The 16,752-nt window shown below is 46.5% G+C and overlaps 1 protein-coding gene across 1 annotated transcript in view; it reads left to right on the top strand.

Moving 5' to 3' along the window:
- Positions 1-16,752, top strand: part of ablim3 (actin binding LIM protein family, member 3) — a 67,221-nt gene that overhangs the window by 10,953 nt on the left and 39,516 nt on the right. The window lies entirely within an intron of this gene.

Genomic DNA, 16,752 nt, shown 5'->3' with positions numbered 1-16,752 from the left:
GTATTATGAGTAACATTTCCAAACCAGAAAATGCATACTTTCCAGTTTCCAGATAAAAAGAGGGAAAGACAATTCAGGATATTCCCACCCAATTTTACTCAGCAGGTTTCTCCTTTTTTTTACAGACCCATTTTGCCCAGATGAGTATGTGGCTGAGTCGTATAAATGTAGGCAAACACATTTTGCAGTGCTGCCTGAGTTAAGACGTCTTAACCTTTCTAATACAAGTACAAGGGGATTTGCGACCAAAGTACTGTACACAGGCATTAATAAATAATTTTCATGAAAATAAAACTGTGCTGCAAGACCACTGATGCTAATCACTAAAATTGAGGCGTTCACTGTAGAATAAATTATGTGGATAACATTTTTTTTTTAAATTGAATCTAACAAGAGAACAGAGTGAAACTCTGCTCAGTCACAGTCTATTAAAAGCCTCGTTTTAACAGTTGGACTATGAGTGAACAGCTCCGAACTGAAATCCCATTGAAGATGAGCGATAACTGCTGTTTTCACTAGAGAGGAATGGTCATCCCATCACTGAAACAGTTTAAGTAAGATTGATGCCCAGGTTTGTGAAGAAGCTAAAGGATGTCTGTCTTTTGAGAGACCCATAACTTGCATGTTTGAGTTTGTGATTCCCGATATTAACACTTTTTTTTCCTTCTTTGGTCTGATTTAATAGCCAAAACTTAAACATTATTCTGAATGTTCAGTGACTGAACGTTTTCATTCTGATCATGAATAGTTTTCCTTTTCACAGAATCTCAGAGCGGTGAATCAGTTCATCTGTGTCCAGATGATTTCTGGACACAGATGTGACGCAGATGTGATTCCTCACCTGGATTACTGAGGGTGCATAAATACTTTCACAGAATCTGTTTTACTGTGGACTGGTAAATCGTTTCAGGGTTGGCCAAGCGGAAACTAGATCACTCATGAATCTGCTCTTTGTTGCAATCTACTTCTTTTCAAGTTTCCACTAATTCTAATGTGACATGAAAGACTGGACAACTGGACAGTTGTACAGACAAACCATATTTTATTTATGTATTCATTTGTTCGGTTGTTTGTGTTTTGTTGTTTGTTTGTTTGTTTGTTTGTTTGTTTGTTTGTTTGTTTACCAGGGACAGTGCAATAATTTGGAAGCAGTTTGGATTACACGTTCAAAATATTTTTAAAAACACATAATGCAATTACATTAACCTACGCTGGTAAACAATATATAAAAATGTATAAAACGCAAGCATTGCATTAAAAAAAACAAACAACCAATTTAGTCAAGGTAAAATCACATTTCGAAGATTTCAACTGTCAGTTAGAGTGCTTTCTTGATGCTTCTCTCTGATTGGCCTACTAGAGAGGAAGTTCCGCTTCATCCTCTCTGGTGGGCCAATCACTGCTTGCTAGCTAAATAAATATCCGTTACTATCTCGTGTTAATGTACTGGCTATTGCGGTCGAATAGTCATAAAAAATTACGTCCTATGCTGTTTTTGATGAGAGGAAGTTCCCCCATCCTCTCTGGTGGACCAGCCACTGCTAACTGAGGTAAATGTGTCCATACCTGTACACAGTTCTGGATATTTTTTCCACAAATGTTGCCACAAACAGCCCACTTTGTATTTTCAGTGTGCTGCAAACACAGGCTTTCATTATTGGCTGATAGGCTGAATTGTCGTTGTGTTAACTCCTTCAGTGAAAGATGTTGTAGCGACCGGAGGAGGCGGTCACTCTGAATGACTCTGCACTGGAGGAGCGCAGGGGCTCATGGGACTGTTAATGTTTTGGTCGGTGGGGATGGGAGGGAGGGAGGGGATGCATATGTTTGATTATTTGTTTGTATTGCTTGAACAAATGGCAAAACCCAATAAACAGATTAAAAAAAAGCAGCGTATGGGACACGGGAGCTGCCATTAAAAAGAGATCTCTGCCTCCTGACTCCTTCCAAGCCGGCACGCCATTTGGTGTCAGAAGTGGGCTTTAGCTAAAGAATGAAGAGCGAGACCCAGAGACTGGAGCAGGACATTGAGCAGACCCGTTGGCGCTTGGAAAACATTGTAAAAGACGGAGCCCACCAGAGACGAAAGTATTCCAGCCCACCCTGATGGTTCTAGTGTACCATGGCCCCACCGCCTCCTAGAGGCCAGGAGTGCCAATACAGGGGAACACCTGCTGTCTGCCACCACTGACCACCCCGTAGCGACTGGGAGGGCTGCTGTGCGTAGAACACAAGCCAAGCTGCTGTAGTACAACAGGATGTTACAACTAGAGCCATACCTCTCAAAAGTCCAATTAGCATGGGAGAGTGGATGGAGCAACGAAGAAGCTGCCAGCCACCTGGCTCTGGTGTTAGAAGGAAAAGCTTTGCAGGTGCTCCTCAACCTAGCCCCAGCAGAGCAGCGGGACCTCCAGGCCCTGACCATGGTGCTGGAGAGATGATTTGGGCAACGACCCTTCACTGACCAGAGCCACAAAGAGGGAGAGAGGCTGGGTACCTTTGCTGCAGATGTGCAGCTACACGCACAACATGGTTGCCCACAATTCAATGCAGCTGGCCCTCCACGTTTTCCTGCAGGGGCTCAAGCTGGAGCAGTTGCCCAGCATGTCTGCCTTGCCCTGCCCCAATCCCTCAGCGAGGCGCTCTGTGAAGCTGAACAGGCCAAGGTGGTACTTGCCACGCGGCTTACCCAGCAGAAGGCCCCTGCTCTCTGACCACATGTCAGGTTGGCGGACTATAATGAAGAGGAAGAGGTCTACCATGTTCGGCTTCCACCACAGCGGTCTCGGCAATGGCTGCCAACATGCAGGCGATGTCCAACCTGGCCGACTGACTGCTGTTAGCAGCATGATGATTCTGGTCACATAGCCCGCAACTGCCAAGCACCGGCGCCAAAAGCCAGAGTCACCCAACCGGTGGGGAAATGAGGGCAGAGTGGCCTAGTCAGGGGACCAACACTCCAGTCTCCAGCCCCTTTTAAGGCCGATGCATGCCGGTTAGCTGCCAGGTCACACCAAAGGACTGTATCTGGACTGCCAACTCGACAGTCAATACTGCTGGGCCCTGGTAGACACTAGAGCTGTGAACGAATGCCAAAAATAGGCCTCGAACGAATAACGAATATTACACACTGAGGTTCGAATGGCATTCGAATACCTTGAATTTGCATATCACCCCCAAAAATCAATACAGAGAGAGTAAGTCTATTGTAGCCCGTGTTTTTATTAACAGCATATTTATGACAACATACAACTCCAGCACATTGTCCGCACATATTAGTCCAAAAACTGTTGTTGAGCACCCCTAAACATAAAATAAATCTGACTAGGAAAAGGGCAGATGATGTTAACTAGGGCCTACTCTAAGTAACATACAAGTAAAATAAATCTGACTAGGAAAAGGCCAGATGGTGTTAACGAATTTACCGTAAGTAACATAGGCATAGTAAATTATCCATGACCCACGGGGCTTAAAAAAATAAAATCAAGAGTCCTACTCACTGTAGTAGTATAAGAAGTTGTGCTAATAGTGGTTTGCGAGAAAAACCAAAGCGTCCACGTGTTCAGACTCGAGAGCGCTCCTTTTTTTGGTGACTATGTTTCCCGCATCAGAAAAGACACGCTCAGAGCGCACGGATGTCCCTGGCACGGCGAGGTATCTCTGAGCCATCTTCCCGAGGTGTGGATATTTTCCGGAACCACACGCCTTCCACCAGAGAAGTGGGTTTTGGTTGGCAGGTATCGGGACTTCAGATTCATAGTTGTTCATCTCTTTCTTGAGGTTTACACCATTCTGCAGTTCTGGTACAGCCATGCAATAGTATGAATGACTCTCGCAGGAGATGTGCTAGTGCTAGTGCTAGCGCTTGGGTCACAGCCAACGTTCTTCTCGGATTCCGCCATTTCCTGTGTTCTATGAGCCCGCCCGCTCGGCGTGGGAACTGACAAGAGCTTTTTAATTTCCGGTTTTACTACGGATGTAGGCTATGCTTATTTTCATAAAATACGTTTCACGAACCCATCATTTATTTCCATTTAAACGTGTGTGCATTAATAATAATAATATTAATAAGGGGGAAAAATATATTAAAAAAATATATTACAAAAAATCGAATTTCATATTTTCATATTCAAATTCGAATATTATTACCATAATTCGAATGTACATTCGAATTTCAAATGCTATCTGACAGGCCTAGTAGACACGGGGTCTACCATTTCCCTGGTGTGACCTGGCGTCCTCTCGGGCACCACCAGCCCACTCTCGATGGATGGTCACCAACCAACACCCAGCTGATGACGGTGACAGGAGAAAAGGTTGGCATGAGAGGGAAGAAGCACCAGGAGCTGGTGCATGAGTTCTGACTTGCCAACATCCAAGACCCGTGTATCATCAGCCTGGACCTGCTGACCTGCAAGGAAGCTGGTGTTAACATGTTGGGGGCAACCGTCACCCTTGGCACAAAGACTGTGGCACTCCAGTCCAGCCGGAGGAGGATCAGGCTCAGGGTCCGGCGAGCCAGTCGCCGAGCAGCCACCACTCAGCAGACACAGAGCCCTGGTGCAGCATTGGAATGCCGCTACTGACAAGGGCAAGAGGGACGGGGCCAAATGACACCGATGATGGCGACCATCCAGACCACCAGCAACAAGAGGTGGTTCCACTAACCATGCAGCAACTGAAGCAGCAGAAGGAGGCAGACGTCATCCTGGCGCTGGTGAGGGGTTGGCTGGAGATGGGGTGGTGTCCCGAGTGGGCAGAGATGTCAGTGCTGGGGCCAAAGGTAAAGGCCTACCACTCTAAATAAGGCAAGTTTGAGCTCCACGATGGGTTGGCGTACCAGAGGTGGGAAGCTCCTGGACAAGGGACGGACTTCCTGTAGCTATTGGTGCCCATGTGCTCCATCTCCAGGTTCTTCAGGTGGTGCATGGCTCAGTGGGAACGGGGCACTACGTGAACGCCAAGACCTTCCACTGCCTCAGGGGGCAGTTCTACTGGCCTGGCTGTCGACAAGACGTGGAGCTGCACGTGCACTGCTGCGACTCCTGCACCTGCTGGGCCCAGGCTGGCTCCGGGGTGTGGCAGAAGAGGGCCTATGAGACATGGTGCCTTGGGCAGGCCTTCGTGCGAGGGGACATGGTATGGGTGTATTGCTCCATTCACAAGAAGGGGATTTCCCCACAAGCTTTGCAGTCACTGGCAGGGGGGCCCAGAGAGTCTGGGGGCCAGCTATCTGAGGTGGTGTACAGGGCGCATGCCTGGCCGGGGGTGCATGGTGGTGCTGCACCAGGATAGACTCTCCCCATACCATCCCCTTGCTCTGCCTGTTGGGGAGGGGTGATAGTAGCAGCCCATGTGCCGATCAGTGTGCCTCTCCCCTGGTTGTGCTTCCTGTGAGCCCCAGGTGGCCTGTTTGCCAGTGACAGCACCCTGGACATTTGAGGGACTATGGATTGGGTGATGGGGTCGTCGAGGATGACTGACCCCTCAGGTGGGGGCTATGTAGCGACCGGAGGAGGCGGTCACTCTGACTGTCGGCAGCTCTGTGCTGGGGAAGCACAGGGGCTCTTGGGACTGTTAATATTCTGGTCAGTGTGTGGGACATGGGAGCTGCCATCAAAAAGAGATCTCTACCTCCCGACTCCTTCTTCCACGCTAGCTCACCACAATATTATCTTATCGGACATTTTATTTAGGTGTAAATCTTTTGTGATTGCCACTTTAAACACACTGGGAGCTGAGTAATGAAATTGTCATTCGTTTATATGAAAAAGTTCGAGATTACCAGTTTAATCCAATCTATACCATACATATTATTCTACACAAACACACAAGCAGCAAGCCAAACCAAAGTTACTGCAACTAGGTAATGAGTGAATAACTAATGACTGCAAGACCGATTTTCTTTCAGCCATTTTTCAATGCAAACCTTAGATTTATTTTTTTTAAGTAACACACTTTCTGATACTAGTCTGCGTGGTGCGCCACAGTTTGGCTACATTAACTGAAAAAGCTGTCTTGCAGAACTTTGTGGACAGGAATTTGAAGTAAGTCTCCTCTTGTGGGGGATCTTGTTGACATAGTTGTGGCATTACATTGTGCTACACTTTATTTAAGTGGTGGTGAGGCAAGGCCTGAAAAATATACAGTAATCAGACATTGGCCAGGAATAGGACATTTTCACATTTCAAACGATTATTTCTTAATAATATTGCAATATATTGGCGATGGGAATTTAATTTTTTTTCCAATACCTTCAATGTTCCTTTATTTTAGGTCTAGAATTGAGTGATGTCACTCCTTAAAGTCAAGTCTTTGGCGGCTGTTAACGAGGGGAAGGAACAAAATAAGTTGTGCCGCTTCCCTGCTGTGATTCAGTGTTGTGTTGTACGCAGCTGTGCTACAGCAGATAAACTCACTGAAGGTTTATTCAGTGGAGGTGAACTGTGCTCCCTAGACAAGCATCATACACATTCACACACAAGCATACTGTATGCTTGTACGCCCAGACACAACCACACACACACACACACACACACACACACACACACACACACACACACACACACACACACACACACACGAGTCAGGTCCTTGGCGGCTGTTGAGGAGAAGGAACAAAATAAGTTGTGCCGCTTGCCTGCTGCGACTCAGTGCTGTATAGCACACAGCTGTTCTACAGTAGATAAACTCACTGAAGGTTGATTCAGTGGAGATGAGCTATCATGATGTGCTCCCTAGATGCAAGCCTCATACACATACACATTCACATCACACACATATACATACTGTATGCTTGTATGCACACACACACACACACATGCACACACAGTGGTTGTGAGGGGTTGCTATGGTAACCATGTGAAGGGGCACCCGGGCCCTGGTTGGTGGTTATTCTCAGCATCACTATGGTGCTCTAAGCCAATAGGGAGGCCCTGTTCCGTGCCCCAGAGAAAAAAGTGATTGAACACAGGAAGAGATAGGGGGAGAAAAGAGACGAGGTGTGTGTGTCTGTGTGTGTGTGTGTGTGTGGGGGGGGGGTTGTTTTGTTTCTCTTAAACATTACATCATCACTTTAGGGTAACACCACTCTCAGTTTCATGTCCAGTGTTTTCTTATTGCTCTCATCATGCCCTTTGCTTTCACTTTGCCCCTCAGTGGCTCACAGTCAAGGATAATTCTCAGCGGTTGATCATCATGTCAAAGATGCTCATAGATCAGTTGTCTCACCCCTTTTCTCATGCAGAGAGCTCTGCTCATGCCCCCCCCCCCCCATGTGGCTATGGGGCACTATTGTATGATCAGTCCCGCTGGGTTTATTACCCATGATGCATTCTGCTAAGCACCAAGGGCTTCTGCATAGCAAACTGTTTTTTTTAAGCTTGCATTGTTTTCTTGTCTACTGTCACTCATCCCACACCCAAAACCATGCTTCAGGTTTTTTTTTTTTTTGCTTTATAAATTATAGCTCTTTCCTGTCATTCTTGTTTGCTTTTCATTTGGGCTTCTTCTGTCTTCTATGAGACTGAACGGTCATGAATGTAATAGCAGGATAGAATATATGTTCTCTCTCTCTCTCTCTCTCTCTCTCTCTCTCTCTCTCTCTCTCTCTCTCTCTCTCTCTCTCTCTCTCTCTCTCTCTCTCTCTCTCTCTCTCTCTGCCTATTATCCTCTGTCTTTCCTAATGATAGTCAACCAAGCATGAAATCAATTTCTCATCTTGGGACAGTGCGACATTGACATGCGGGCCATGTTTTTGGGAAACTAATGGCTAAATTGTATAACTGGTAATAATACACAGTAGTCGTTGGCTTTCCATCCTATCGGTTGGATGTGTTAATGGCATGTTTCAGCACCTCACACCTTTCTTTGTTGAGAGGATTTTTGAAGAGAGTCATGCCTGGCTTTTTAAGTTATTAACCTTGACCAATGATATTGTCTCTGCTTCAGTCCATTCTTCTTCTTCTTCTTCTTTTTTTTTGTTGCTGTGAAACTGTGATGTTAAATCCTCATAAGGTCTCTCTTTTTAGTGTCCGTGTCTTTTTCTTTGTCTTTGTCTTTCTTTCTTTCTTCCTCTATCCCTGCCCAGTTCACTCAGCTACATCCTGTTGTAAATACACACATGCACACCTACATACTTGCACTGAGCATATATATATACACTGCTCAAAAAAATAAAGGGAACACATAAGCAATGCAATGTAGCTCCAAGTCAATCACACTTTTGAGATATCAACCTGTCCAGTTAGGAAGCAACACTGATTTGTGAATCAATTTCACCTGTTGGTAAATTGCAAGACAACCCCTATAAAAGGAATGGATTTGCAGGTGGTGGCCACAGACCATTTGCCTGTCCTCATCTTTTCTGGCCGATATTTGGTTAGTTTTTCATTTTGCTAGTGCCCTCACCACTAGAGGTGGCATGAGGCGGTATCTGCAACCTACAGAAGTTGCTCAGGTAGTGCAGCTCATCCAGGATGGCACATCAATGCGTGCTGTGGCAAGAAGATTTGATGTGTCTCCCAGCACAGTGTCCAGAGCATGGAGGAGGTACCAGGAGACGTGGAGGGGGCCGCAGGAGGACAACAACCCCGCAGCAGGACCGCTATCTGGTCCTTTGTGCAAGGAGGAACAGGAGGAGCACTGCCGGAGCCCTACAAAACGACCTTCAACAGGCCACTAATGTGCAGGTTTCTGCTCAAACAGTGAGAAACAGAATGCATGAGGATGGTATGAGGGCCCGACGTCCACAATTGGGGCCTGTGCTCACAGCCCAACACCGTGCAGCCCGATTGACCTTTGCCAGAGAACATCTTGGTTGGCAGATTTGCCATTGGCGCCCTGTGCTCTTCACAGATGAGAGCAGGTTCACACTGAACACATGTGACAGACGTGAGAGAGTCTGGAGACGCTGTGGAGAACGTTCTGCTGCCTGCAACATCCTCCAGCATGATCGGTTTGGCGGTGGGTCAGTGATGGTCTGGGGAGGCATATCCTTGGAGGGCCGCACAGACCTCTACGTGCTAGCCAGAGGTACCATGACTGCCATTAGGTACCGGGATGAGATCCTCAGACCCCTTGTCAGACCATATGCGGGTGCAGTGGGCCTGGGTTCCTGCTCATGCATGACAATGCTCGTCCTCATGTGGCCAGAGTGTGTCAGCAGTTCCTGTATGTCGAGGGCATTGATGCTATGGACTGGCCTGCACGTTCCCCAGACCCGAATCCAATCGAGCACCTCTGGGACATCATGTCTCGTACCATCCGCCAACGCGATGTCGCACCACAGACTGTCCAGGAGTTGACCGATGCCCTGATCCAGGTCTGGGAGGAGATCCCTCAGGAGACCATCTGTCGTCTCATCAGGAGCATGCCCAGACGTTGTAGGGAGTGCATACAGGCACATGAAGGCCACACACACTACTGAGCCTCATTTTGAATCGTCTTGAAGAATTTCCACAGAAGTTGGATCAGCCTATGTTCTCATTTTCCACTTTGATTTTGAGTATGATTCTGAATCCAGACCTTAATGGGCTAATGATTTTGATTTCCATTGATCATTCTTAGGTTATTTTGCTCTAAACACATTCCTCTGTCTAATAAATAAAGATTTTCAGCTGAAATATTTCATTCATCGAGGTCTATATTGTGTTTTTAGGTGTTCCCTTTATTTTTTTGAGCAGTATATATACAAATACCTATCCATCTCATCTTCCTCAGCTTATCCTCCTCTTATCTCTACTCCCCCTTTATCAATCCACATTAGCCTTTGGATGCCCTATTATCCTAATTCCTTTCTCATGCATTAGTCAGAGAGAAAAAAAACATAATGCTAATCATTGCATTTAACCTCTCATTTGAACTCATTATACAGCAGCTGATTATAGCATGGAGAAACAGCCTAGTAATCAGCCTGAGACGGAGCTCTGTGGAAAATCCTGAAGCCAGAAGCCATCTAACAGACTGATGTATCAGCAGTAGACCTAGAAACGGGGTTTATGTGGATTCCTCCCATATTGAGCCACAGTGACTTGTGGCAGTGTTCGGTACGGATGATGTGGCGTTCGTATTACTGGCAGCAGGGCTGAATTGTGCGTGCTGGCCTAATGACACAGTGACCACATTCCCCCCGCATCTGAAGCATAAGTATCCCTCTCTGATTCTAGCATAAATAGAAATAGGGTCTGTCAGGTCAATAACACATACGCTCACCCAGACGTTTGCACGCAGGCACACACACACACACGCACACGCACACACACGCACCCTAACTCTTACAGCTAGATTCTCTTCAAACCATTTGCTCGAGACTGCTTGTTATTTTCTGAGTCAAAAAGGCTTTTTACATAGTGAAAAAAAAGAGGAACAACTCTACACTCAAAAGTTCAGATAGATACTCTTTGACTGCCCTGGGAAGGTTGCACTCTTGGCCCCTGCTGTCACCACTCCTCTAGTAAATCACAGCGTCTTTGTGTCTTTCTCTGCAGACACATTTGAGCTCCGTCTGGCCTCTCTCTGAAGACCATTAGCTCCCATCACTCATCCTCTATGGTAATAACATGGGTCTACTGTACAACTGTTCTTCTTCTGTTCTGGGGGGGGGGGGTAGAGGGGGGAGTAAGAAGAGTAAAAAGCAACATAAAGGGGGAGAGAGTGGTAAAGAGGGAGAAAGGGAGACAGCGCGGAAAAAGAGCGGGGGGGTAAACGGGAAGGGGCGCTTCCTGTAGCCATGGCAACCACTGGCACGCTGGTCCAATCACCACGCCAACGGCTGGTTGCTAGGGAGACATTCCGGCAGAGAGAGAAAGCAGCAAGGCAGGCGGCAGCGCTCTTCCCCGACGCCGCTCTAGGATCTGGGATAGATGACGAGGATTATCCCTCCGATTGTCTCCTCCGATCTCTTCCGATTGTCTCTTTCAAGCATCACCGTCTTAAGGGGTCCACACACAAACACTGTCAAACTAGTTGTTGTTTATAAGTGTGTGTGTGTGTGTGTGTGTGTGTGTGTGTGTGTGTGTGTCTGTTGCCCACTGTAAGCTGGCATGGTTGCTATGCAATTTGTCCACAAGCTGCTTTGTTAGCTTTTGGTGTCTATGGTCACTGGTTCCAGTTCCCTTCTGTTTTTCCTTCCGTGGAGTCTGCTCTGAGCACTCAGAGAGTTAAGCACTGAGGACCTCGGCAGCAGGGCTGCTCTGCTGGTATGGAGGGAGACTACCAGGCAACCATCTGTCTCCATCACCTGCTGCAGCCAAACACGAGGATGGTCCTGTCGCTGCCTTTACCGTCTCTCTCTTCTTTAGCATTTAGCGTCCTGCCAGCTCGTGTATTTTGTCTAAAGCCTTCTTTCTATACCGCTCTTCTGTTTTGTCTTTCTATCTTTTCTTTTGTCCATCTCCCCTTTTTGTTTTTCCTCTGTCCTCTTCCTCTTTGTCTGCTTCTCCTTTATCCTCCTGTGTTTTTGGCCCAGCTTGAGAAAGCAGTTGAAGTGTTCCCTCTTTCCTCCAGTTACAGAGCCTCAGAACCAAAGGACTGTGTGTGTGTGTGTGTGTGTGTGTGTGTGTGTGTGTGTGTGTGTGTGTGTGTGTGTGTGTGTGTGTGTGTGTGTGTGTGTGTGTGTGTGTGTGTGTGCGTGTGTGTGTGTACTATGTTTTACTATCCTAATGGGGACCAAATATCCCCATTAGGATAGAAAAACCAGAAACCACCTACCTTGTGGGGACATTTTATGGGGCCTCACAAGTAAAAGGGTCTATTTTAGGGTAAGGACTTGGTTTTAGGGTTAAGGTTAGAAATAGGGTTAGGTTAAGGTTAGGGTAAGGGTTAGGGTTAGGCATGTAGTTTGCATGGTTAAGGTTAGGGTTAAGGCTTAGGAAATGAATGTAGTCAATGAGGGGGCCCCACAAGTATATATTTGTGAGTATGTGTGTGTGTGTGTGTGTGTGTGTGTGTGTGTGTGTGTGTGAGTGTGTGAGTGAGTGTGTGTGTGTCTGTTTGTGTTTGAACTCTGGACCTGAATAAGTTGTACATAAGTGGGGGTGATTATGGGAACCTTCCCTACTGAGACTTGTCACTGACCATGGTCATACATGCCCTCCTCTCGACCGTGAATTTGTTATGTGTGTGTGTGTTTGTGTGTGTGTGTGTTCCACGAGCATGGCTGCACCTAGCCTGTATAATGGGGCCTTGGGACTTAGCATTGTATTGACATCAGCAGTAATGCAGCTACAATATGCAGCCTGGCTACTTTGCTGAACTGCGCAGTTCATGTCTGTTTATCTTAATGACACATTATGAGGGCCTAACAGAGCCATGATAAACTGAGGGGGAAGAGAGACTCCAAGAGAGGGACGTTTTGGGATTGAGAGGAAGGAGACAGAGACAGCAAGTGAAAGAAGGAATAGAAGGGGAGGAAGAGTGGAGCGGAAGTGCTGTCTTGTAACAGAAGAAGAGGGTGAAAAGTGAGACAAAGTGGAGTACTTGTGTGGAGAGCTGCAGATATGTGGAGGCAATCCGGAAACAGAAAGACACTGGGAGACACTAGAGGAAGGGGTTGGGGGAGGGGTGACGGGACTATTTTGGGGGTACGGCCTGGGCAAATTTGAAAGAGGGAATTTTAATTGAGGCTGTTGGCTGGCAATAAATAGCCAATCATCCAGACCCCCTCTGGATGCTTAATCAGAGCTGTTCTAATGGCCACAGCTGGAGACACCAGCCAGCGTGCTAACCTCTAATCTCAAGACTTATGATCTTCATGCTAACTTCCTGCGTTGTTCAAGAAGAGCAGTTTGGCAGTTGCAAGCATCCTCTTCTTCTTTTTTTTAGATTTCCCAAATAGGAAGCAATTCAAGGCTAAATCAGAAGATGAGAAAATAGATTAAATATTGTATTTGACACAGTGTAGTTTTGCAAAGCTAATAACCTTTGACGTGAAGAGGCTAATTGATGATGAACCAGTTTTTGTTTTTTTTGGGGGGGTTTTTTTTCCTCAGACAAAAGTCTCAGTTACAGTTTTGCCGACAGGCATGGGCGCAAGTTCAGGAATACTGGGATGGCACCCAGCGCTTTACCTGTGTCCCCCGTCCATAGGGTTATTGGGTGTGTCAGGGAGGGCATCCGACGTAAAATGTTGCCAAATCATTATGTGGCTTGACAAGACCATACCGGATCGGTCGAGGCTCACTACCGGATCAGTCAAGGCATGGGTTAACAATGGACACCATTGGTGCTTTGCCCTCACAGGGTACCGATGGAAACTATACACTCCGCTGTGGCGACCCCTGAGAAACACGGAACAAGCTGAAAGAAGAAGAAAAAGTAAAGTCTCAGTTACAGTTGCTCCACATGAATTAATTTTGATTTTTGCAGAGTTACAGTTTGCAACTGCATCAAAATGTGCTTTCCCACAAGGGCGGCATGACCTGATAAAAGTTAAGCTTGAAGGCCCCTGCATAGGCTAGTGAAACAGACCAGACTAATTTTGCAGTGGGTGAACAGTGCTGTCTTTAGTATGGGTGGATGCCCGCACCATGTGGTGCTGGCCATGCGGCTGTAACTAAAGGCTTGTTTCTCCGGGCCAAGCCACATCTCTCACATGGAAACACCGCACTCTAACCCGGCCCCACCCCTGCAGAAGGGGACATGTGCAGCATTAGTAATAAAAGTGCTGGAGGACCGGCTTAGGCAGGAACGAAAGAACTTGTGAAAAAAAATTAAAAAATACATCTTGTCGAGTTTGTTCACAAGTGGCCTTTAAAATTAGCTACTAAAGTGGTTTAAAGCATCGTTCTTGCATCGTTGAACATTCCTTGATGCTATAAAGTGTGTGTGTGTGTGTGTTTTTCGTGTGTGTTTTTCATGTGTGTTTTTCGTGTATTCTTTTGTCTATTTGTGTGGCTCTCTCTGTGTTTCTGAATGTCTAAGTTTACATACTGAGTATGACCACACCCTCTTGAAGCCAAGGTCATGACTGGTTATTCCATATTTCTTGGTTATTGGAATCAGCTTTTAGAGATTTCCTTTTGTCCGGCGTTAGGGTTCGAACAGGTCGTACACCCAGTCCACTCACAAGATTGAGTCCAGTTGTTGTGATCTGGCCAGACGCCACATGCTTATAAAGTGAATTGTGCCCATAGATGAGTCAGAGTATTAGAAAACCAATCAAGGTCCAAACTGAAACGGAAGTGATTTAGGGAAATTAAAAAAGAGGAAAAGAGCCCGAGGCAAAGATAGATGGAGGGAGAGAAGGAGAGAGAGATGAGAAAGCAAGAGGCAAATTCAGCATAATTTAGGTGACAGAGGACTGCAAAGACTGCTTTCCATAGCCAAATGTTTTCACCAATCTCGGGATTCAATTGTGTTTTCCATAGTAAAGCTCTTCATGTGGAATGCAGGAATGCTTGCTCTCCTTTATTTTCCAAAAAGCATCGGATAGCATGTGATTGAGGTTACCCTCCGCTTTGCCTGGTTCAGAATGCAGCAGGGACACAGCTGAAGCACTGGCATTGTTCAGAGACTCTGGAAATGTGGTCGGCGCACACTCATGCACCGACACACTCACACAGTCACTCATGGATAACAGCAGACACACACATGGACACCCGCAAACGCACAGACAGTTCTATACCATAGAGCACTGATCTCCATATACATGTCCCCAGCCCCCCCTAAGCCCCCTTCACCCTCCACCCAGACGCCACCCCCTCTCTGTCCTTCTCCAGCCATTTTGCGCAGATGCCAACGGCCTGTCTCAATGACGAAGATCCATCATTATAACTTACTATACACAATGTCACATTTCATTATGCCACCTCTCCATACACACTGCCCCGACTCATCAGGGATGAATTTATGTCCGCCATCCTCCTGTGGGAGCTGAGATTGTTTTGTTTTTAAGTGAGGGGCCCATTGATCTTTTATTACACCATTAAGTCAATATGCTCCCCTCATAAACAGCTCCAGATTAAATGAGCGCCTTTGAAGCCCGAGACTGCATCCGCATGTGTGCGAACCCCGTGCCTGCCAGAGTAAACCGAAAACGTGAAAAATATAGGAAGCCAAATTTAGCCAGTGGCAACATGCAAGTCTGTAACGTGGCTGTTCGGGATGCTTTTCATCGCCAGCAAGATGCGAGTGCCACTATACTGCAGGCAAATGATGCCCGGCTCTTGTTGAGTCGGTGTCTCATTTACTGCGACACAGTCAACATGCAGTTGCAAGCAGTTTCTTTTCTCGATTTGAACCATTTAACGCTGCATTGACAGGCGAGTCTGGTGTTGTAATCCTCATGATTTGCATTTCTATAATGTTGATTGTTTTTCTATTTTTTTTTAGCGCTGAGACAATGGCCATTTGATTGGGTCTGAAATGAAAATGGTTTATATTTTAGGGGTAAAATCATGTTGCATTTTGATAATATACTCTTGCCAGTTTTTGAGTTCTGCAATATTTGGAAAGTTTGACCTTCCCTTTGCAGTTTGGTCAATTTGCAGAAATTGGTCATCAATTTCTTGAAAAATAAAGTTGGTATAAGTTATTAGAGAATTTCACTGAATGCACGTTTCTAAAGATTATGTGCATTTGCTGTGTCCATATTCACCTCAGCCAGTTTAGGTAGCAGATCCCGGGCAACAGCCGTCTTTGTGTGTTCGTAATGTTCTATCTGTCATTTTTTTATTTTTTTGTAGTATAATGACTGAGAGGTAGGGGCGTCCAAGTGGCGTAGCAGTCTAGTCCGTTGCCTACCAACACGGGGGTCGCTGGTTCGAATCCCCGTGTTACCTCCAGCTTGGTCAGGTGTCCCTACAGACACAATTGGCCATGTCTGTGGGTGGGGGTCCAGATGGGTACGTGTCCTAGTCGCTGCATTAGCGCCTCTTCTGTTCGTTTGGGGTGCCTGTTCAGGGGGAGGGTGAACTGGGAGGAATAGCATGATCCTCCCATGTGCTACGTCCCCCCGGCGAAACTCCTCACTGTCAGGTGAAAAGAAGCGGCTGGCAACTCCACATGTATCGGAGGAGGCATGTAGTAGCCTGCAGCCCTCCCCAGATCAGCAGAGGGGGTGGAGCAGTGACCAGGACAGCTCGGAAGAGTGGGGTAATTGGCCCAATACGATTAGGGAGAAAAAGGGAGAACCCCCCCGCCCCCCCAAAAAAAATGACTGAGAGGGAAACTCTAAGAAGAATAGGGCTGACTGCAAAATGGCTGTGGTTGTAATCATTTATTTATACACTAATTTTCACTTTTCAATTTTCATTTTCATTTTTCAATGAGTGAGTTCTATGAAGTCATCAAATATGTCATAACAGGATCCGTATTACAGGGACCCTTGTTAAGCACGATGGTAACACAGCTGAGAAGATCTGACAATACTGACGCACACTGCTCTGTCTGCCTGTCTGTCTGCCCGTCTGTCTGTCTGCCCGTCTGTCTGTCTGTCAAGCAAAGGAGGAAAGGACTCAGCAGACCGAAGTGATCAATAAGTGTGTGTGTAAATCAGACAGCTAGACTACACAGCTGACTCACTGCCCTCCTCTCTCTTTTGCTTCACCACCTCATCTTCCTCTGTATTTAATCCTGGCAGACTCTTCCTGTCTGGCTGGCTGTTACACATGTGCCGTTTTATTTGTGCGTGTGTGCACATGTGTACGTGCATATGCATGTGTGTGCAAATGTGTGTACATAATTCTTGACCTTCATCAACACCGCATGTCTCGGGTCACCGTATTCCCTCTGAGGAGCGCGTTTCTCCAGAGG

This window comes from Lampris incognitus, chromosome 1, assembly GCF_029633865.1.
Source record: "Lampris incognitus isolate fLamInc1 chromosome 1, fLamInc1.hap2, whole genome shotgun sequence".
In the NCBI taxonomy this organism is placed as follows: domain Eukaryota; kingdom Metazoa; phylum Chordata; class Actinopteri; order Lampriformes; family Lampridae; genus Lampris; species Lampris incognitus.
The sequence above is the reverse complement of the archived record's forward strand: the minus strand, read 5'-3'. Positions and strand labels throughout refer to the sequence as shown.